Source organism: Balaenoptera borealis (assembly GCF_965194805.1).
Source record: "Balaenoptera borealis genome assembly, chromosome: 15".
NCBI classification, from domain to species: domain Eukaryota; kingdom Metazoa; phylum Chordata; class Mammalia; order Artiodactyla; family Balaenopteridae; genus Balaenoptera; species Balaenoptera borealis.
In genome coordinates, this window is record NC_138871.1 from 18,843,549 (window position 1) to 18,868,086 (window position 24,538).

Below are 24,538 nucleotides of genomic sequence, written 5' to 3' on the forward strand. Positions count from 1 at the left end.
GATGCAGTCCTGCACACCAGAAAGACAAGATCCAGCCCCACCCACCCGAACACAGGCACCAGTCCCCTCCACCAGGAAGCCTATACAACCCACGGAACCAACCTTAGCCACTGGGGCCAGACACCAAAAACAACGGGAACTACGAACCTGCAGCCAGTGAAAAGGAGACCCCAAACACCGTAAGTTAAGCAAAATGAAAAACAGAGAAACACAGAGCAGATGAAGGAGCAAGTTACAAACCCACCAACCAAACAAATGAAGAAGAAATAGGCAGTCTACCTGGAAAAGGATTCAGAGTAATGATAGTAAAGATGATCCAAAATCCTGGAAATAGAATGGAGAAAATACAAGAAATGTTTAATAAGGACCTAGAAGAACTAAAGAGCAAACAAACAATGATGAACAATGCAATAAATGAAATTAAAAATACTGTAGAAGGAACAATAGCAGAATAACTGAGGCAGAAGAAAGGATAATTGACCTGGAAAATAAAATAGTGGAAAAACTACTGCAGAGCAGAATAAAGAAAAAAGAATGAAAAGAATTGAGGACAGTCACAGATACCTCTGGGACAACATTAAACATGCCAACATTCGAATTATAGTGGTCCCAGAGGAAGAAGAGAAAAAGAAAGGGACTGAGAAAATATTTGAAGAGATTATAGTTGAAAACTTCCCTAATATGGTAAAGGAAATAGTTATTCATGTCCAGGAAGCGCAGAGAGTCCCATATAGGATAAATCCAAGGAGAAACACACCAAGACACATATTAATCAAACTACCAAAAACTAAATACAAAGAAAAAATAATAAAAGCAACAAGGGAAAAACAACAAATAACATACAAAGGAACACCCATAAGGTTAACAGCTAAACTTTCAGCATAAACACTGCAAGCTAGAAGGGAGTGGCAGGACATATTTAAAGTGATGAAATGGCAAAACCTACAACCAAGATTATTCTACCCAACAAGGATCTCATTCAGATTCAATGGAGAAATTAAAACTTTAAAGACAAGCAAAAGTTAAGAGAATTCAGCACCACCAACCAGCTTTACAACAAATGCTAAAGGAACTTCTCTAGGCAGGAAATACAAGGGAAAGAAAAGACCTACAATAACAAACCCAAAACAATTAAGAGAATGGTAACAGGAACATAGATAGCAATAATTACCATAAGTGTAAATGGATTAAATGCTCCAACCAAAAGACATAGACTTGCTGAGGGATACAAAACCAAGACCCATATATATGCTGTCTATAAGAGACCCACTTCAGACCCAGAGATAAATACTCACTGAAAGTGAGGGGATGGAAAAAGATATTCCATGCAAATGGAAATCAAAAGAAAACTGGAGTAGCAATTCTCATATCAAACAAAGCAGACTTTAAAACAAAGACTATTACAAGACACAAAGAAGGACACTACATAATGATCAAGGGACCAATTCAAGAAGAAGCTATAACAATTGTAAATATTTATGCACTCAACATAGGAGCACTCAAAACATAAGGCAAATGCTAACAGCCATAAAATGGGAAATCGACAGTAACACAATCATAGTAGGGGACTTTAACAACCCACTTTCACCAATGGACAGATCATCCAAAATGAAAATAAATAAGGAAACCCAAGCTTTAAATGATACATTAAACAACATGGACTTAATTGATATTTATAGGACATTCCAACCAAAAACAACAGAATACACTTTCTTCTCAAGTGCTCATGGAACATTCTCCAGGATAGATCATATCCTGGGTCACAAATCAAGCCTTGGTAAATTTAAGAAAATTGAAACTGTATCAAGTATATTTTCTGACCACAATGCTATGCGACTAGACATCAATTACAGGAATAAATCTGTAAAAAAAACCAAACACATGGAGGCTAAATCATACACTACTTAATAACCAAGAGATCACTGAAGAAATAAAAGAGAAAAATCAAAAACTACCTAGAAACAAATGAAAATGAAAACATGACGACCCAAAACCTATGGGAGGCAGCAAAAGCAGTTCTAAGAGGGAAGTTTATAGAAATACAAACCTACCTCAAGAAACAATAAACATCTCAAATAAACAACCTAACCTTACACCTGAAGCAATTAGAGAATGAAGAATAAAAAAAAAAAAACCCAAAGTTAGCAGAAGGAAAGAAATCATAAAGATCAGATCAGAAATCAATGAAAAAAGAAATGAAGTAAAGAAATAGCAAAGATCAATAAAACTAAAAGCTGGTTCTTTAAGAAGATAAACAAATTTGATAAACCATTAGCCAGACTCATCAAGAAAAAAATGGAGAAGACTCAAATCAATAGAATTAGAAATGAAAAAGGAGAAGTAACAACTGACACAGAGGAAATACAAAGTAGTAATCTCATGAGAGATTACCACAAGCAACTATATGCCAATAAAATGGACAACCTGGAAGAAATGGACAAATTCTTAGACAAGCACAACCTTCTCAGACTGAACCAGGAAGAAATACAAAATATAAAAAGACCAACCACAAGCACTGAAACTGAAACTGTGATTAAAACTCTTCCAACAAACAAAAGCCCAGGACCAGATGTCTTCACAGGTGAATTCTATCAAACATTTAGAGAAGAGCTAACCCCTATACTTCTCAAACTCTTCCAAAATATAGCAGAGGAAGGAATACCCCAAAAACTCATTCTACGAGGCCACTTTCACCCTGATACCAAAACCAGACAAAGATGACACAAAGAAAGAAAACTAGAGGCCAATATCACTGATGAACATAGATGCAAAAATCCTCAACAAAATACTAGCAAACAAAATTCAACAGCACATTAAAAGGATCATACACCATGATCAAGTGGGGTTTATTCCAGGAATGCAAGGATTCTTCAGTATATGCAAATCAATCAATGGGATACGTCATATTAACAAACTGAAGAATAAAAACCATATGATCATCTCAATAGATGCAGAAAAAACTTTCGACAAAATTCAACACCCATTTATGATAAAAGCCCTCCAGAAAGTAGGCATAGAGGGAACTTACCTAAACATAACAGAGGCCGTATATGACAAACCCACAGCCAACATGGTTCTCAATGGTGAAAAACTGAAATCATTTCCACTAAGATTAGGAACAAGACAAGGTCGCCCACTCTCACCACTATTATTCAACAGAGTTTTGGAAGTTTTATTCATGGCAATCAGAGAAGAAAAATAAATAAAAGGAATCCAAATCGGAAAAGAAAAAGTAAAGCTGTCACTGTTTGCAGATGACATGATACTCTACATAGAGAATCCTACAAATGCTGCCAGAAAACTACTAGAGCTAATCAATGAATTTGGTAAAGTAGCAGGATACAAAATTAATGCACAGAAATCTCTTGCATTCTTATACAATAATGATGAAAAATTTGAAAGAGAAATTAAGGAAACACTCCCATTTACCATTGCAACAAAAAGAATAAAATATCTAGGAATAAACCTTCCTAAGGAGACAAAAGACCTGTATGCAGAAAACTATAAGACAGTGATGAAAGTAATTAAAGATGATACAAACAGATGGAGAGATAAACCATGTCCTTGATTGGAAGAATCAGCATTGTGAAAATGACTATACTATCCAAAGCAATCTACAGATTCAATGTAATCCCTATCAATCTACCACTGGCATTTTTCACAGAAGTAGAACAAAAAATTTCACAATTTGTATGGAAACACAAAAGATCCCGAATAGCCAAAGGAATCTTGAGAAAGAAATGCGGAGCTGGAGGAATCAGGCTCCTGGACTTCAGATGATACTACAAAGCTACAGTAATTAAGACAGTATGGTACTGGCACAAAAACAGAAATATAGATCAATGGAACAAGAAAGAAAGTCCAGAGATAAACCCATGCACATATGGTGTCCTTATCTTTGATAAAGGAGACAGGAGTACACAATGGAGAAAAGACAGCCTCTTCAATAAGTGGTGCTGGGAAAACTGGACAGCTACATGGAAAAGAATGAAATTAGAACACTCCCTAACACCATACACAAAAATAAACTCAAAATGGATTAAAGACCTAAATGTAATGCTAGACACTATAAAACTCTTAGAGCAAAACGTAGGCTGAACACTCCATGACAAAAATCACAGCAAAATCCTTTTTGAGCCACCTACTAGAGAAATGGAAATAAAAACAAAAATAAACAGTGGGACCTAATGAAACTTAAAAGCTTTTGCACAACAAAGGAAACCATAAGCAAGATGAAAGACAACGCTCAGAATGGGAGAAAACGTTTGCAAATGAAGCAACTGACTAATGATTAATCTCAAAAATATACAAGCAGCACATGCAGCTCAGTATCAAAAAACAAACAACCCAATCCAAAAATGGCTAGAATACCTAAATAGACATTTCTCCAAAGAAGATACACAGATTGCCAACAAACACATGAAAGAATGCTCATCATCATTAGTCATTAGAGAAATGCAAATCAAAGCTACAATGAGGTATCTCCTCACATCAGTCAGAATGGCCATCATCAAAAAATCTACAAACAATAAATGCTGGAGAGGGTGTGGAGAAATGGGAACCCTCTTTCACTCTTGGTGGGAATGTAAATTGATACAGCCACTGTGGAGAACAGTATGGAGGTTCATTAAAAAACTAAAAATAGAAATACCATACAGCCCTGTCATCCCACTACTGGACATATACCCTGAGAAAACCATAATTCAAAAAGATACATGCACCCCAATGTTCATTGCAACTCTGTTTACAATAGCCAGGACATGGAAGCAACCTAAGTGTCCATTGATAGATGAATGGATAAAGAAGATGTGGCACATATATACAATGAAACATTACTCATCCTTAAAAAGAAAAGAAATTGGGTTATTTGTAATGAGGTTGATGGACCTAGAGTCTGTCATACAGAGTGAAGTAAGTCAGAAAGAGAAAAACAAATACCGTATGCTAACACATATATATATATATAGAATCTAAAAAAAAAAAAAATGATTATGAAGAACCTAGGGGCAAGACAGGTATAAAGACGTTGACCTACTAGAGAATGGACTTGAGGGCACAGGGAGGGGGAAGTGTAAGCTGCGTCAAAGTGAGATAGTGGCATGGAAATTTATACACTACCAAATATAAAATCGATAGCTAGTGGGAATCAGCCGCATAGCACAGGGAGATCAGCGCGGCACTTTTTGACCACCTAGAGGGTTGAGATAGAGAGGGTGGGAGGGAGGGAGACGCAAGAGGGAAGAGATATGAGGATGTATGTATATGTATAGTTGATTCCCCTTTTAATAAAGCAGAAACTAACACACCATTGTAAAGCAATTACACTCCCATAAAGATGTTAAAAAGTAAAAAAAAAAAAAAATTATAAAAAGAAATCATGTAAATATGAAAATGGAACTCTAATGACTTATTAACATTTTTTTGCAATTAGAAGTCAGACTGTGGTCCCAAAGGGGAAGATTTCTTCTCAGTGTTTAACATATTACCCAGAAATTTCTGGCTTCCTGGAATTCTCAATAAAAATTCCAAATCTCTTGGCAATAGCTTTTAAGGACCACAATTTCTGCCAATAAAAGAAGAATGATCATTAAGCATGCTCTCACTTTGGTTGTTTAAGAGTCCAGCTAGGGGAGGTCAAATTGTTATTATTCTGCAGGGACTGCTTGACATGAAGAGTATGTTTGAAGTGGAAATCACACGATGCTGCTTGATGCAATCACCTGATTGACTAGGTGATTATTTTATTTGGGGAAAATATTATCATAGTACAAAGACTTCATTTGGAATGAGAAAAAATTCAGTTTAGAAAGCATTTGTGAATTAGAGCTCAACCTTTCCATCCCCTCAATTTATGATCTTTGTATAAATAAATGTGCTCCGACACCATGTATAGCTTTCTTGAAGAAAGCAGTTTTACATTTAGAGAATCTGAAGTTGAGGAGTTACTGAAGGGGACTAAGAAACTTGAGAACTTACAAATGGCCTATTGAAATGGAAAAAAGTCATATGAGCCCACGAAAATGAAATATCTGGGAAATGTAGCATAAAAAAGAATTGAGTGAAGAGTCCTATTAGAGAAAGCCAGATGTTCTTTTTCAGATGAAGAGAACAACTACATCAAGCTAGATAAATTGTGTTTGGTTGGAAGTCTGATCTGAAACAGGAAATATGTGTTGCCATGTGCTATGAGACAAGGAAACTACATAATAAACCATTAATTATCTTGCATTCTGTTGTCATTTGCCAGATATATACAGAGACAATAACCTAATCAACAACATTATAATAAAGTGACAATAGAGACAATACTCACTGCTTTGGATTCAAACAGACCTGGACTTGACTCCAGCTGCATGACTTTGATGATGTTACTCAACTTCCTTAATTCTTAGTTTCCTCAAGTTTTTTTATTTTTTTAAACCAGGAAAAATATAATAATAATTCCTGTCTTCATAGAGTGGTATTAAATGAGTTATTACAGATAAAGGAATATGTGTGTTAACTTCAATGTTCTGTAACATTTTTGAGCACTCAAAAATATTATTTAATGGTAGTAATAGAAGTAGCAGTATATACAAACTGAGGCCAAGAGAACTAATGATTGGCATGCTGAATGATTGGTGGCAGAAATGAGTTTTGAATTAGATGTCCAATCTCCCTCTCCAGGGCTTTTTCTACTACATCACATCCCAAGAAAAAAGCTCATCTCTGAGCCTTGAGTATTTCATGTTCCAATATGATCAGGACCTATCTGGCTTCTTCAACCATGAACTTCCTTTATAGTCTAAAAAAAAAAAAAAAAAAAAAAAAAAAAAATGACACAAGTAAATAGAGGCAAGCAGTAGCAGCAAGTCAGGATTTCACCAAGGAAAATTGTAAAATCCAGTTAGCTATTATTGCTTTCAATTTGCCAGTTCACTTTTTAAGTTCTCCAAATGCTTCCCACATGTGATATACAATCTTCATCATGAATTGTTACATTTGTGTTTGTAATGTTACTTTCAAATTCAATTTTACTCAGATTGCAGCCAAAAATTTTACAAAAACAAACCAAAAAATGGGTTATTTAAAATAATGCAGAAGGAAAATTCAGAAAACACACAGACCTCTTATTTAAGCATTTATATACTCAAATATTTATTCTCTTAACCAGCAGCTAAACAACCTAAAAATATCTAAAAGGGTTTATAATCTGAATACTCACATTGGTCAATCTTAACTGATCCTAGGTGTCTTCTGATATTTTTTGGAGTGATGCACCTGACTTGCTAGATAAGAAGTGAATCAGTGAAGGTGTGGCAGACAGACTTTATGTTAGCCACAGACCTAGATATTAATATTATAGAAATTTCTCTGGCTGGAAGTGGAGGGATGAGGCAGAAAAAGAAGTCAAAGACTTTTGAAGCATAAGAAGTATTTGTGCCACTGTTGCCTTTGAAGATGGGGGAAGGAAGGAATCTACTAACCAAGAAATGCAGACATCCTTAGAGGTTGAAGACCCCTACTCCACCCTCCCTGGGCCAACAGCCAGCAAGGAAATGGGGACCTCAGTTCTATAATCACATAGAACTGAATTTTGCCAACAACCTGTGTGAACATGGAAACAGGGTTTTCCCCAGAGTCTTTGGTGAGAAATGCAGGCTAACACCTTGATTTCTAAGCAGAGGAATTAGCTGAACCCACTGGGCTTCTGATCTGCAGAACTGTGATATATAAATGAGTTTCATTTTAAGCTGCTAGAATCATGTTAATATGGTACACAGCTCACAATATAGATCTTTAAATAATGTCTTAACCCAGTTCTGAGGACTCTACTAGAGACAGGTCAGTTTCCCTTCTTAAGCAGTAAAGTACACTCCCTCAATCACCTTCCTTACCTGGCTCTCACATTCCAGGCCACCATACATCCACCCTAATATACCCAGGGTCAGGTACCAGAGAACCAGGGGCAGATCCTGTGTTACCTGCTGTAATTATTCAAATGATCCTATCCTAAACCTGCTTGCCTCACCCATTTCTTCCCCAGGAAACCACAACAAATGTACTTGTCAAGAGTTCCCCTGTATCTTTTGCCACCTCACCAATCCCTGTGCTTCCCCTGAGAGGTACTGTGTGGTATGCTATGCTCTTCCCAGGCAACTGTGAGTATCTTTTTGATTATGGTTTTCTCTGGGTATATGCCCGGTAGTAAGATTGCTGGGTCATACAGTAGTTCTAGTTTTAGTTTTTTAAGGACCCTCCATACTGTTCTCCATAGTGGCTGTATCAATTTACATTCCCACCAACAGTGCAGGAAGGTTCCCTTCTCTCCACACCCTCTCCACCATTTGTTGTTTGTAGATTTTCTGATGATGGTCATTCTGACTGGTGTGAGGTGATACCTCATTGTAGTTTTGATTTGCATTTCTCTAATAATTAGTGATGTTGAATGTCTTTTCATGTTTTTGTTGGCCATCTGTATGTCTTCTTTGGAGAAATGTCTATTTGGGTCTTTTGCCCATTTTTTCATTGGGTTGTTTGTTTTTTGGATATTGAGCTGCATGAGTTGTTTGTATATTTTGGAGATTAATCCTTTGTCAGTTGCTTCATTTGCAAATATTTTCTCCCATTCTGAGGGTTGTCTTTTCATCTTGTTTATAGTTTCCTTTGCTGTGCAAAAGCTTTTAAGTTTAAGTAGATCCCATTTGTTTATCTTTGATTTTACTTTCATTACTCTAGGAGGTGAGTCAAAAAATATCTTGCTGCAATTTACATCAGAGAGTGTTCTGCCTATGTTTTCTGCTAAGAGTTTTATAGTGGGTGGCCTTACATTCCACATGCACCCCAATGTTCATTGCAGCACTCTTTACAATAGCCAGGACATGGAAGCAACATAAATGTCCATCAACAGAGGAATGGATAAACAAAATGTGTTACATATATACAGTGGAATATTACTCAGCCATAGAAAGGAACAAAATTGGGTCACTTGTAGATATGCGGATGGACCTAGAGACTGTCATACAGAGTGAAGTAAGTCAGAGAGAGAAAACAAATATGGTCTAATAACGCATATATGTGGAATCTAGAAAAATGGTATAGATGATCTTATTGGCAAAACAGAAATAGAGACATAGATGTAAAGAACAAATGTGTATGGACACCAAGGGAGGAAAGGCTGGGTGAGATGAATTGGGAGATTGGGATTGACATATATACACTATTGATACTATGTATAAAATAAATAACTGACGAGAATATACTGTATAGCACAGGGAACTTTACGCAATGCTCTGTGGTCACCTAAATGGGAAGGAAATCCAAAAAATAGGAGATATATGTATATGTATAGCTGATTCACTTTTCTGTACAGTAGAAATTAACACAATATTGTAAAGCAACTATACTCCAATAAAAATTAATTAAAAAAATATAAAACTGTAAATCACTTTCCAGTTTTCTCTCTCTTGATCTGTGTCTGGTCTCACCATACCTCACCCATGGTTAAAACACAGGAATAGAAAACCAACGCACTAGATTACACTATTCAAAGTTAGACTCTCACTTTCTGGTGTTCCAGCCCTCACCATTTACTAAACTGTCCTGACAAGGAGGCCATAGGGTTATAGGGGTAATTGATGGCACTTTCTGACCCTCACTCTCATTAACATTTCTGAAACTCTGTCCTCTTTTGACATGCTTCTTTATTGGTCAGGCTGGAACTGAGCAGAACCCTGCAGAACCCCCCAAGTACAAAAGCTCCACCATGTCCCCTTCCTTTTTGTTGTAGAAAAGCTGAAATCTCCCAGACTTCCCTAAGTCAAAAAAAAAGGAACAAGCTCAAGTAGTTAATGATTAGGACAATTGAGTCACAGACTCACTGACTGATGCACATTTCTGAGTTGTTTTACAGATACTATAACTGCCCTCAGCAGGAAACTCCTTTTGCCTTGTCACTTTAGCAAAGCTATGTTGTAACTAAACTTAAACTAGGCACACCCATGCTTTGTTCATCTCTGGCGCAAGCACACTTTTCAAATCTTTTGGTCACACACTACCTTGCCTAACCTGTTGGTTCTTTCCATAGATCAAAGAGTAGAAATGAGTAAGTAATTAACAGATGACCAGATCTCTTCTCTAGCTTCCCCTTCAGTAATCCTGCAAACAAACTGTGTGAACAAACAGCGTGAACAAGATAGCCTCTAAAGAAAGATCACAAGATGTTGACAAGCCTGCACACAGTGGGGGATGGCTACAACTCTGACCCCCTATCTCAATGATTAACTGAGATTACTTCCCCTTTTCCCTTTACAACTTTCATGGCCAAGCAGAATCTTCAGAGTTGGTTCTGGGAGAACATGAGTCCACCTTCTCCCCAGATTGCTGGCTTTCTGATTAAAAGCAACTTTCCTTTCCACCAACAACTGCTTCTCAGATATTGATTTTCTAGCGGTGAGCAGCTGGACCTGAGTTCGGTAACAATTCAGAAATGAAGAATAGAGGTTTCAGAATGAAATCTTCAACTAGTTTCTGTTGGACTTTAACATCTCTAAACATGTGTTTTCTCATCTATGAATTAATATAGTAAAATAACCTAATCAGGTTGCTGTAAGCATTAAGAGAATAAAATATGGTAATACATACCAAATCTTAGTAGACTGCCTGATATTTAGTGACACATATAACAGAGTAACTGTTTATATCACTATTATTTTTGTTGTTATTAACTTTGGGATTATTCTCCTTTGCACTGACTTGTTCCTCTCTTCTATTCTCTGTTCCTCTGGCTCCGTATTCTCTCTTTCATTTAAAAAATAGATTCATTTGCAAATATTTTCTCCCATTCTGAGGGTTGTCTTTTCATTTTGTTTATGGTTTCCTTTGCTGTGCAAAAGCTTTTAAGTTTAATTAGGCCCTATTTGTTTATTTTTGTTTTTATTTTCATTACTCTAGGAGGTGGATTGAAAAAGATCTTGCTGCATTTTATGTCAAAGAGTGTTCAACCTATGTTTTCCTCTAAGATTTTTATAGTGGCTGGCCTTACATTTAGTCTCTAATCCATTTTATTTTTGTGCATGGTGTTAGGGAGTGTTCTAATTTCATTCTTTTCCATGTAGCTGTCCAATTTTCCTAGCACCACTTATTGAAGTGACTGTCTTTTCTCCATTGTATATTCTTCCCTCCTTTGTTATAGATTAGGTGATCATAGGTGTATGAGATTATCTCTGGACTTTCTATCCTGTTCCATTGATCTATATTTCTGTTTTTGTGCCAGTACCATACTCTCTGATTACTGTAGCTTTGGAGTATAGTCTGAAGTAAGGGCACCTGATTCCTCCAGCTCTGTTTTTCTTTCTCAAGATTGCTTTGGCTATTCAGGGTCTTTTGTGTTTCCATACAAATTGTAAATTTTTTTGTTCTAATTTTGTGAAAAATGCCATTGGTAATTTGATAGAGATTGCAATGAATCTGTAGATTGCTTTGGGTGGTGTAGTCATTTTCACAATAGTGATTCTTCCAATCCAAGAACATGGTATATCTCTCCATCTGTTTGTGTCATCATTGATTTTTTTCATCAGTATCTTATAGTTTTCTCAGTACAGGTCTTTTGCCTCCTTAGGTAGGTTTATTTCTGCCTAGGATATTTTATTATTTTATTCTTTTTGATGAGATGGTAAATGGGATTGTTCTCTTGATTTCTCTTTCTGATTTTCATTGTTAGTGTATAGATATGCAAGAGATTTCTGTGTATTAATTTTGAATACTGCAAATTTACCAAATTCATTGGTGAATTCTAGTAGTTTTCTGGTATTAACTTTAGGGTTTTCTTTGTATAGTATCATGTCATCTGCAAACAGTGACAGTTTTACTTCTTCTTTTCCAATTTGGATTCCTTTTATTTCTTTTTCTTCTCTGATTGCCATGGTCAGGAATTCCAAAACTATGTTGAGTAATAGTGGTGAAAGGGGACATCCTTGTCTTGTTCCTGATCTTAGAGGAAATGCTTTTAGTTTTTCATCATTGAGAATGATGTTTGCTGTGAGTTTGTCATATATGGCTTTTACTATGTGGAGGTGGGTTCATTCTGTGCTCACTTTCTCGAGAGTTTTATCATAAAACGGTGTTGAATTTTGTCAAAAGCTTTTTCTGCATCTATTGAGATGATCATATGGTTTATATTCTTCAATCAGAATGGGAGAAAATATTTGCAAACAAAGCAACCAACAAGGGATTAATCTCCAAAATATACAAACAGATCATGAAGCTCAATATCAAAAAGACAAACAACCCAATCAAAAAATGGGTGGAAGACCTAAATAGACATTTCTCCAAAGAAGACATACAGATGACCAACAAACACATGAAAATATGCTCAACATCACTAATTATTAGAAAAATGAAAATCAAAACTACAATGAGGTATCACTTCACACTGGTCAGAATGGCCATCATCAAAAGATCTACAAATAAATGCCAGAGAGGGTGTGGAGAAAAGGGAACCCTCTTGCACTGTTGGTGGGAAGGTAAATTGATACAGCCACTATGGAGAACACTATGGAGGTTCCTTGAAAAACTAAAAATAGAGCTACCATATCATCCAGCAATCCCACTTCTGAGCATATATCCATAAAAATCCATAATTCAAAAAGATACATGCACCCCAATGTTCATTGCAGCTCTATTTACAATAGCTAAGACATGGAAGCAACCTAAATTTCCAGCAACAGAGGAATGGATAAAGAAGATATGGTACATATATATAATGATATAGTACTCAGCCTTAAAAAAGAATGAATTAATGCCATTTGCAACAACATGGATGGACCTAGAGACTGTCATACTGAGTGAAATAAGCCAGACAGAGAAAGAGAAATATCATATGATATTGTTTACATGTGGAATCTAAAAAACAAAAAAGGATACAAATAGACTTATCTACAAAACAGAAATAGAGTTACAGAAGTAGAGAACAAACTTATGGTCACCAAGGTGTAAGGGAGGGAGGGATAAATTGGAAGATTGGGATTGACATATACACACTACGTCCTATATATAAGATAGATAACTAATAAGGACCTCCTGTATAGCACAGGGAACACTACTCAAGACTCTGTAATGGCCTATATGGGAAAAGATTCTACAAAAGAGTGGATATATGTATATATATAACTGATTCATTTTGCTGTACACCTGAAACTAACACAACATTGTAAATAAACTATACTCCAATAAAATTTTTTTAAAAAGATGGATTCACACCAACGTTTGTTTGTCAGTGTTTTCACTGACTTCTGCTTCTCCTTTTCCTCCCCTCCTCCCACCATATTGAGGAGTAAAGGAAAAAGAAAAAAATGCTTCAGTAAAATTGACAAATATGCCAAATATACCAAAGTGATTTAAAGAACCATTAAAAAATTTATTCTATGTGCAAAAGCCAGGCAACATGACCACATATGTTTTCTAGGCTTTCCTTTTCAATTCCCAGATGAGCTCCTGTTTGCCTCAACTGAAATCACAACCTCAGGCAACTGAGATGTTGCCAGCAGTTTGCTATTGTTTTGGAAATGCCCTAGGGGTAGGCTTCAACTCCTCATGAGCTGAGCTTGGAATCAAATCAAATTGCCACCTTATGTGTGAGAATAGAAATTTACCAGGGAGCTACAAGTTTGAACAAATATTGACTATGCCCTAGAGATGATGCTTTTAACAGATCTCCAAAAGTGGTCAGATATCTGTTGTTCAAAGTGCTGCCTGATTTTGCTAACAGTAACACTGGAAGGGGTGGGACTAGCCCTAAGTTAAAATGTCCCAGACCCTGCTATTTTACCTAGGTTCAGTAATTTTCCAAGGATAGAAAATTTTCAGTTTATTCTATGGCTTTTTTTCAATTGCCAGATGTCCAAAATGGTTGGTTTTAGTTGTTTTGTTTTTACTTTTTTGTTTTATACAGAGGGCAAGTTCACCTACTCCTCATCCACCATTGCAGAACCGATTAAACATTATTTTTACATTTATCATTAATCTCTTCTATATGTTTGCTGATTTTTCATTTATTTTGTCTGTCAGTGATAGAAATGTGTTAAATCTCTTGCTATAATGATAGATTTGTTTCCTTTTCCTAGTTCTGTAATTTTCATATATTATGAATATAGTTATACCAGCTTTAATTTGATTATAATTTCCATAGCATATATTTTTCCATTCTCTCAGGTTTATGCATAATTAAGACACAATGTTTCATTACAACAGGTATCTAGATTTAAAAGTATTTATCTATTCTGACAATTTTTCTGTTTTAAGTGAAACATTTGGCTCATTTACATTTATTGTAGTTAAACTATCACATTTAGGTTATCTTTATCACCATTTTTTTGTGCTATTTGCACCTTTTTAAAAATTTTCTCTCCTTTCTTATCTTAATTTTCTTCATTTCTTTTTCTTTTTTAAAAAGTTTTCATACATTTCTCTCCATTAGTTTGAAGGTTATATACTTTATTTCTACTATTTTAGTATTTTGATGTGCACATTTAATTTATCATACCCACAATTTAATCTTCGTATTTTTCATGATCTGAAAAATATTACAAGAATTGTGAAACATTTCAACTAATAATTACTAGAAGTACATGGAACCGTTACCATTTTAGATCTGCATTGTCATTTTTAACTGAACATTATACTTTTGTCTTATACACTCAAATTTTGTTGAGGTTTATCCATAGGGTCACCACTTTCTTTTTCTTCATTAGTATATGCTTCTCAGATATTCCACCTAGAACTGCTTTCCTTCTGTCTGAACAATAATCTTAAACTTTCTACTCGTTGGTAGAAAATTGTATTTTTGTCTGAATAAATCTTTACTTTGTCCTTGTTACCAAAAAACTGTTTTGTCAGATATAGAATTCTAGATTGACAAGAATATTAATATATTGATAGTATCATTCTTGGTCATCTGGTTTCTATTATTTTTATTGAGAAGATAGCTATCAGTACAATTTTTAGACCTTGTAAGGTAGTCTTTCTTTTCTCCCTGGCTGCTTTAAAGATATTTTTCACTTTGATGTTATACTGATTAACTATGATGTATCTTGATGGGGATTTGTTTTTATTTCTCTTGATTAGGAATTTGGCTTCCTGAATCCATGATGTTGATGTCTTTTATAAATTCTTGAAAATCTTTGTTTTGAACTGAATTATGTCTCCCCAAATTCTTATGTTAAATCCCAACCCCCAAAGTGATGATATTTGGAGATGAGGCCTTTGGGAGGTAATTAGGCTTAGACAAGGCCATGAGGGTGAGGCACTCATGATGAGATTAGTATCTTTATATGAAAAGACACCAAAGATGTTTTCTTTATATCTCTCTCTGCCATGTAAGGACACAGCAAGAAAGTAGTTGTCTACAAGACAGGAAGAGAGCTCTCACCAGAAATCGAATTTGCTGGTGCATTAAAGCTTGGACGTCCCAGCTTTGGAATTGTGAGAAATAAACTTCCGTTTTTTTAAGCTATCCTATCAATAGTATTTTCTTACGGCAGCCCAAGCTGAGCAACACAATTGTAAATCATTAATTCTTCAAAAATTTCTTGGCTCAAAAATTTTCCTTCTGCTCTTCTATTTTTTATTTCTGTCTCACTCTGCTACTCTCCAGGTATTTTTTTTACCCAAATCTATCCTACAGTTAGTAATTTTTTAGTCACTAACCCTGTCCAATGTATTTATTTTAATTTTAAATTTTGGTTATATTAGTTTTCAGCTCTAGAATATTTGATTATTTTGTGAGTATAATTTGCAGTATACATCTGCATCTTTATTCCTATCCTGCCCCTAGGTTCATCAGAACCTTTTTTTTTTTTTTTTAAGATTCCATATATATGTGTTAGCATATGGTATTTGTTTTTCTCTTGCTGACTTTCTTCACTGTCTATGAGAGATTCTAGGTCCATCTACTTCTCTATAAATAATTCAATTTCATTTCTTTTTATGGATGAGTAATATTCTATTGTATATATGTGTCACATCTTCTTAATCCATTCATCTGTTGATGGACACTTAGGTTGCTTCCATGTCCTGGCTATTGTATATAGTGCAGCAATGAACATTGTGATACATGACTCTTTTTTTTTTTTTTTTTTTGACATCTTTATTGGAGTACAATTGCTTTACAATGCTGTGTTTCTGCTTTATAACAAAGTGAATCAGGTATACATATACATATATCCCCATATCTCTTCTTCCCTCTTGCATTTCCCTTCCTCCCACTGGCCCTATCCCACCCCTCTAGGTGGTCACAAAGCACTGAGCTGATCTCCCTGTGCTATGCAGCTGCTTCCCACTAGCTATAGGTTTTACATTTGGTAGTGTATATATGTTCATGCCACTCTCTCACTTTGTTCCAGCTGATCATTCCCCATCCCCGTGTCCTCAAGTCCATTCTCTACATCGGTGTCTTTATTCCTGTCCTGGCCCTAGGTTCTTCAGAACCATATATATATATATTTTTTTTTCAGATTCCATAAATATTTGTTAGCATATGGGTATTTGTTTTTCTCTTTCTGACTTACTTTGCTCTGTATGACAGACTCTAGGTCCATCCACCTCATTACAAATACCTCCATTTCATTTCTTTTTATGGCTGAGTAATATTCCATTGTATATATGTGCCACATCTTCTTTATCCATTCATCTGTCGATGGACACTTAGGTTGTTTCCATGTCCTGGCTATTGTAAATAGAGCTGGAATGAACATTGTGGTACATGACTCTTCTTGAATTATGGTTTTCTCAGGGTATATGCCCAGTAGTGGGATTGCTGGGTCATATGGTAGTTCTATTTTTAGTTTTTTAAGGAACCTCCATACTGTTCTCCATAGTGGCTGTATCAATTTACATTCCCACCAAGAGTGAAAGAGGGTTCCCTTTTCTCCACACCCTCTCCAGCATTTATTGTTTGTAGATTTTTTGATGATGGCCACTCTGACTGGTGTGACGTGATACCTCATTGTTGTTTTGATTTACATTTCTCTAATGATTAGTGATGTTGAACATCCTTTCATGTGTTTGTTGGCAATCTGTATGTCTTCTTTGGAGAAACGTCTATTTAGGTCTTCTGCCCATTTTTCGTTTGGGTTGTTTGTTTTTTTTCATATTGAGCTGCATAAGCTGCTTGTATATTTTGAAGATTAATCCTTTTTCTGTTGTTTTGTTTGCAAATGTTTTCTCCCATTCTGAGGGTTGTCTTTTCATCTTATTTATGGTTTCCTTTGCTGTGCAAAAGCTTTTAAGTTTCATTTGGTCCCATTTGTTAATTTCTGTTTTTATTTCCACTTCTCTAGGAGGTGGGTCAAAAAGGATCTTTCTGTGATTTATGTCATAAAGTGTTCTGCCTATGTTTTCCTCTAAGAGTTTGATACTGTCTGGCTTTACATTTAGGTCTTTAATCCATTTTGAAGTTATTTTTGTGTATGGAGTTAGGGAGTGTTTTAATTTCATTCTTTTACATGTAGCTGTCCAGTTTTCCCAGCACCACTTATTGAAGAGGCTGTCTTTTCTCCATTGTACATTCTCGCCTCCTTTATCAAAGGTAAGGTGACCATATGTGCGTGTGTTTATCTCTGGGCTTTCTATCCTGTTTCATTGATCTATATTTCTGTTTTTGTGCCAGTACCATACTGTCTTGATTATTGTAGGTTTGTAGTATAGTCTGAAGTCAGGGAGCCTGATTCCTCCAGCTCTGTTTTCCTTACTCAAGATTGTTGTGGCTATTCGGGGTACTTTGTGTTTCCATACAAATTGTGAAATTTTTTGTTCTAGTTCTGTGAAAAATGCCATTGGTAGTTTGATTGGGATTGCATTGAATCTGTAGATTGCTTTGGGTAGTATAGTCGTTTTCACAATGTTGATTCATCTAATCCAACAATATGTTATATCGCTCCATCTGTTTGTATCATCTTTAATTTCTTTCATCAGTCTCATAGTTTTCTGCATACAGGCTTTTTGTCTGCTTAGGTAGGATTATTTCTAGGCATTTTATTCTTCTTGCAGCAATGGTAAATGTGAGTGTTTCCTTAATTTCTCTTCCAGATTTTTCATCATTAGTGTATAGGAAAGCAAGAGATTTCTGTGCATTAATTTTGCATCCTGCTACGTTACCAAATCTACTGATTAGCTCTAGTAGTTTTCTGGTAGCATCTTTAGGATTCTCTATGTAGAGTATCATGTCATCTGCAAATAGTGACAGTTTTACTTTTCTTTTCTCATATGGACACATTTTATTTATTTTCTTCTCTGATTGCTCTGGCTAAAACTTCCAAGACTATGTTGAATAATAGTGGTGAGAGTGGACAAACTTGTCCTGTTCCTGATCTTTGTGGAAATGGTTTCAGTTTTTCACAATTGAGAACAATATTGGCTGTGGGTTTGTCATATATGGCCTTTATGATGTTGAGGTGGGTTCCCTCTATGCCTACTTTCTGGAGGATTTTTATCATAAATGGGTGTTGAATTTTGTCAAAAACTTTTTCCGCATCTATTGAGATTATCATATGGTTTTCATCCTTCAATTTGGCAGTATGGTGTATCACGTTGATTGATTTGCATATGGTGAAGAATCCTTGCATTCCTGTGATAAACCCCCTTAATCATGGTGTATGATCCTTTTAATGTGTTGTTGGATTCTGTTTGCTAGTATTTTGTTGAGGAGTTTTGCATCTATGTTCATCAGTGATATTGGCCTATAATTTTCTTTTTTGTGACATCTTTGTCTGGTTTTGGAATCAGGGTGATGGTGGCCTCGTAGAATGAATTTGAGAGTGTTCCTCCCTCTGCTATATTTTGGAAGCTTTTGAGAAGGATAGATGTTAGCTCTTCTTTAAATGTTTGGTAGAATTCAGCTGTGAAGCCATCTGGTCCTGGGCTTTTTTTTGTTGGAAGGTTTTTAATCACAGTTTCAATTTCAGTGCTTGTGATTGGTCTCTTCACATTTTCTATTTGTTCCTGGTTCAGTCTTGGAAGGTTGTACTTTTCTAAGCATTTGTCAATTTCTTCCAGGTTATCCATTTTATTGGCATATAGTTGTTTGTAGTAATCTGTCATGATCCTTTGTACTTCTGCAGTGTCAGTTGTTACTTCTCCTTTTTCATTTCTAATTCTGTTGATTTGAGTCTTTTACCTTTTTTTCTTGATGCTTCTGGCTAATAGTTTAACAATATTTTTATCTTCTAAAAGAACCAACTTTTAGTTTTATTGATCTCTGCTATTGTTTCGTTCATTTCTTTTTCATATATCTCTTATCTGCTCTTTATGATTTCTTTCCTTCTTTAACTTTGAGGTGTTTTTGTTCTTCTTTCTCTAATTGCTTTAGGTGTAAGTTTAGTTTGTTTATTTGAGATTTTTCTTGTTTCTTAGATAGGAGTTCATTGCTATAAACTTCCCTCTTTGAACTGCTTTTGATGCATCCCAAACTGCTTTTGCTGGACCCATAGTTTTCATTTGCATTTGTTTCTAGTTATTTTTTGATTTCCTCTTTGATTTCTTCAGTGATCTCTTGGTGATTTAGTAGCATACTGCTTCGCCTCCATGTGTTTGTATTTTTTACCATTTTTTTCCCTGTAATTTATATCTAGTCTCATAGTGTTGTTGTCTGAAAAGATACTTGATATGATTTCTATTTTCTTAAATTTACCAAGGCTTGATTTGTGACCCAGGATATGATCTATCCTGGAAAATGTTCCATGAGCACTTGAGAAGAAGTGTATTCTGTTGTTTTTGGATGGAGTGTCCTATAAATATTAATTAAGTCCATCTTGTTTAATGTATCATTTAAAGCTTGTGTTTTCGTATTTATTTTCATTTTGGATGCTCCGTCCATTGGTGAAAGTGGGGTGTTTAAGTCCCCTACTATGGTTGTGTTACTGTCAATTTCTCCTTTTATGGCTGTTTAAATTTGCCTTATGTATTGAGGTGCTCCTAAGTTGGGTTTATAAATATTTGCAATTGTTATATCTTCTTCTTGGATTGATCCCTTGATCATTATGTAGTGTCCTTCTTTGTCTCTTGTAATAGTCTTTGTTTTAAAGTCTATTTTGTCTGATATGAGAATGGCTCCTCCAGCTTTCTTTTGATTACCATTTGCATGGAATATCTTTTTCCATCTCTTCACTTTCAGTCTGTATGTGTCCCTATGTCTGAAGTGGGTTTCTTGTAGATAGCGTATGTACAGATCTTGTTTTTGTATCCATTCAACCAATATGTCTTTTGGTTGGAACATTTAATCCATTTACATTTAAGGTAGTTGTCAATGTGTATGTTCCTATTACCATTTTCTTAATTTTGGGGGGTTTGTTTTTGTAGGTCTTTTCCTTCTCTCCTGTTTCCTGCCTAGAGAAGTTCCTTTATCATTCCTTGTAAAGCTTGTTTTTGTGGTGCTGAATACTCTTAACTTTTACTTGTCTGTAAAGGTTTTAATTTCTCCATTGAATCTGAATGAGATCTTTGCTGGGTAGAGTAATCTTGATTGTAGGTTTTTTCCTTTTCATCATTTTAAATATATCTTGGCACTCCCTTCTGATTTGTAGAATTTCTGCTGAAAGTTCAGTTGTTAACCTTATGGGGATTCCCTTGTATGTTATTAGCTGTTTTTCCCTTGCTGCTGTTAATAGATTTTTTGTATTTAATTTTTGATAGTTTTATTAATATGTGTCTTGGAATGTTTCTCCTTGGATTTATCCTATATGGGAGTCGCTGCACTTCCTGGACTTGATTGTCTATTTCCTTTACTATATTAAGGATGTTTTCAACTACAATCTCTTCAAATATTTTCTCAGTCTCTCTCTTTCTCTCTTCTTCTTCTGGGGCCCCATAATTCGAATGTTGGTGCGTTTAATGTTGTCCCAGATGTGTGTGAGTCTGTCCTCAATTCTTCTCATTATTTTTTTTTATTCTGCTCTGTGACAGTTATTTCCACTATTTTATATTCTAGGTCACTTATCTGTTCTTTTGCCTCAATATTCTGCTATTGATTCATTCTAGAGAATTTTTAATTTCATTTATTGTGTTTTTCATAATTGTTTGTTTGCTCTTTAGTTCTTCTAGGTCCTTAAATGTTTCTTGTATTTTCTCCATTCTATTTCCAAGATTTTGGATCATATTTACTATCATTACTCTGAATCCTTTTTCAGGTAAACTGCCTATTTACTCTTTATTTGTTAGGTCTGTTAGGTTTTTACTTTGCTCCTTCATCTGTTTCATATTTCTCTGTCTTCTCATTTTGTTTAACTTATTGTGTTTGTGGTCTCCTTTTTGCAGGCTACTGATTTGTAGTTCCTGTTGTTTTTGGTGTCTGCCCCCAGTGGGTGAGGTTGGTTCAGTGGCTTGTGTAAGCCTCCTGGTGGAAGAGACTGGTGCCTGTGTTCTGTTGGGTGGGGCTGGATCTTGTATTTCTGGTGGGCAGTGTTGCATCCAGTCGTGTGTTTTAGGGTGTCTATGAACTTAGTATGATTTTAGGCAGCCTCTCTGCTAATGGGTGGGGTTGTTTTCCTGTCTTGCTAATTGTTTGTCATGGGGTGTCCAGCACTGGAATTTGCTCAACGTTGGGTGGAGCTGGGTCTTAGTGTTGAGACAGAGATCTCTGGGAGACCTCTCCCTGATTTATTTACATGGGGCCGGGAAGTCTCTGTTGGTCCAATGTCCTGGACTCAGCTCTCCCACCTCAGAGGCTCAGGCCTGACACCTGGCTGGAGCACCAAGACCCTGTCAGCCACAACGCTCAGAAGAAATGGAAGAAAAAAAAGCAAGAAAAATAAAATAAAGTAAATAAAAAGAAAAATAATAAAATTTTTTAAATATTAAAAATAAAAAAAATTAAAGTAGAAAGCAATCAAACCAATAAAGCAATCCACCAATGATAACAAGCACTAAAAACTAAAATAAAATAAACATAAATATCAGAAACAAATCAGTTCCAGACAGCAAACCTCAAGGCTACATATGCTCCCACAGTCCACTGCTTCAATTTTGACAACATTTGTTGTCTATTTAGGTATTCCACAGATGCAGGGTTCATCAAGTTAATTGTGGGGATTTAATCCGCTCCTCCTGATGCTGCACGATGAAATGTCCCTTTCTATTGTTTGTTCGCACAGCTCCTGGTATTCAGCTTTGGTTTTGGCCCTGCCCCTGAGTGTAGGTCGCCCTCTGGCATCTCTTCCCCATCAAGACAGGAGTGGCGTTAAAGCAGTGGCTGATTAGGGCTCTCTTTCTTTATCAGGCTGGGGAGAGGGAGGTGTACAGTAGTCATAAATGGAATGAGGGGCAAGCCTGCAGCAGCCAAGTCCAGTATGACACTGCAACAGCCTGAGGCACACCATGTGTTCTCCTGGGGAAGTTGTCCCTGGATCTTGGAACCCTGGCAGTGGCATGCAGCACAGGCTCCTGGGAGGCGGGGGGTGGGTAGTAACCTGTGTTTACACACAGGATTCTTGGTGTCTGTAGCAGCAGTATTACATTTCATGCCCAAATCTGGGGGCCAAGCTGATAGCCATGGCTAGTGCCAGTCTCTGTAGCTCACTTAGGTGGTGCTCTGCCTTCTGTAGGCACTCGAGGAAGGAATCCCCTCTCCTCATGCACCCTGAAACAATGGTGTCTTGCCTCTTTGTCAGGTCCAGACTTTTTCCCTGACTCCCTCCCACCTAGTTGTGGGGCACTAGATCCCTTCAGGCTGTCTTCACACAGCCAACTCCAGTCCTCTCCCTGGGATCTGAACTCTGAAACCAGAGCCTCACCTCCCAGCCCACACCCACCCAGGGGATGAGCAGACAAGCCTCTTAGGCTGGTGAGTGCTGGTCAGCACTGACCCTCTGTGCAGGAATCTCTCTTCTTTGCCCTCTGCACCCCTGTTGCTGGGGTCTCCTCCATGGCTCCAAAGCTTCCCCCCTGCCCAAACTCTGTCTCCAGCAGTGAAGGAGCTTCCTAGTGTGTGAAAACTTTTCCTCCTTCACAGCTCCCTCCTAAAGGTGCAGGTCCCATCCCTATTCTTTTGTCTCTGCCTTTTCTTCTTTCTTTTGCCCTACCCAGGCATGTGGGGATTTTTTTGCCTTTTGGGAGGTCTGAGGTCTTCTGCCAGCATTCAGTAGGTGTTCAGCGGTAATTGTTCCACATGTAGATGTATTTTTGATGTACTTGTGGAGAGGAAGGTGATCTCCACATCTTACTCCTCAACCATCTTGAAGGTCCCCTTCTAATTTTTACTATTTTCTTTCTTCTGATTGCTTTTTTCCCTTCTTTTTCTAAGTTCTTGAGATGGGAGCTTAGATTATTGATTCTAACTTTTCCTCTTTTGTAAGGTATGCATCTAGTACTATTTCTTTTCTTTTCAGCTCTGCTTTAGCTGCGCACCACAGGTTGTGACACATTGTATTTTCATTTTTCTGTTCCATATACTTTAGAATATTGATTTAGAGCTCCTTTTGGAGCCATGATTGTTTAGAAGTGTTTTTTTGTTTTGTTTCCAAGTATTTACAAATTTTTCTGTTATCTTTATCGGCTTCTAGTTTGATTCCATTGTTGATGGGAACATACTCTATATGACTTTTTAAAAAAATTATTCAAGTTTTTAATGGCCCTGAATATTATCTATCTTGGCATATTTTCTGTTATCATTTGAAAAGAATGTGTTGTTCAGTAGAGTGATTATATTTCATGTGATTATTGATATATTGAGACACAAGTCTTCCATTTAATTTTGTTTTCTATTTGTTCTCTCTCTTTTTTTTTTTTCAATGTTTTCTTTTTTAATGCCTTCCTTTCAATTACATAAACATTTCTTTGGATTCCATTTAGATTTCCCTATACTGTTTTGAGGGTTATCTCTTACAGTGTTTAATAGAGGTATTATATTTTATATATACCATATCACAGTCTACTGGTGTCACCGTCTTACCAGTTTAAGTATAGAAACCCTACTTCCTTCATGTTTCTTTACTCTCCTCATTTACAATATAGTTTCTTAAATATTTTCTCAACATACACTAAGAACAACATCAGATGATGTTATAATTTTTTTGCATCAAGCATCAAAAACAATTTTAAAAACTCAAGAGAAGTCAGATCTACTATATTTACCCATATTTTTGTTCTTTCTTCCTTCTTGATATGTCCAAGGCTCCTTTTTTTATTGTTTCCTCTCTGTTTAGAGATAGCCTTTAGCCATTCTTTTAAAGTAATTCTGTTGGTGACAAATCTTAATTGTTCTTCATCTGAGAGTTTCTTGATTTCTTCTTCATTCCTGATGGATATTTTCTAGAGTGGCATGGACTAATATATACTAACAAGTGTAAAATAGATAACTAGTGGGAAGCAGCCGCATAGCACAGGGAGATCAGCTCGGTGCTTTGTGACCACCTAGAGGGGTGGGATAGGGAAGATGGGAGGGAACGCAAGAGGGAGGTGATATGAGATATATGTATATGTATAACTGATTCACTTTGTTATAAAACAGAAACTAACACACCACTGTAAACCAATTATACTCCAATAAAGATGTTAAAAAAAAAAAAAAAAA

General features: G+C 36.1%; 1 long non-coding RNA gene across 1 annotated transcript; it reads left to right on the plus strand.

Annotated features, from left to right (window-relative positions):
- Positions 1-26: 26 nt before the first annotated feature.
- On the plus strand, positions 27-24,538 carry LOC309611510. The gene is made up of 2 exons (XR_014234569.1): positions 27-8,141; positions 15,359-24,538. It is a non-coding gene; the product is annotated as an uncharacterized lncRNA (long non-coding RNA).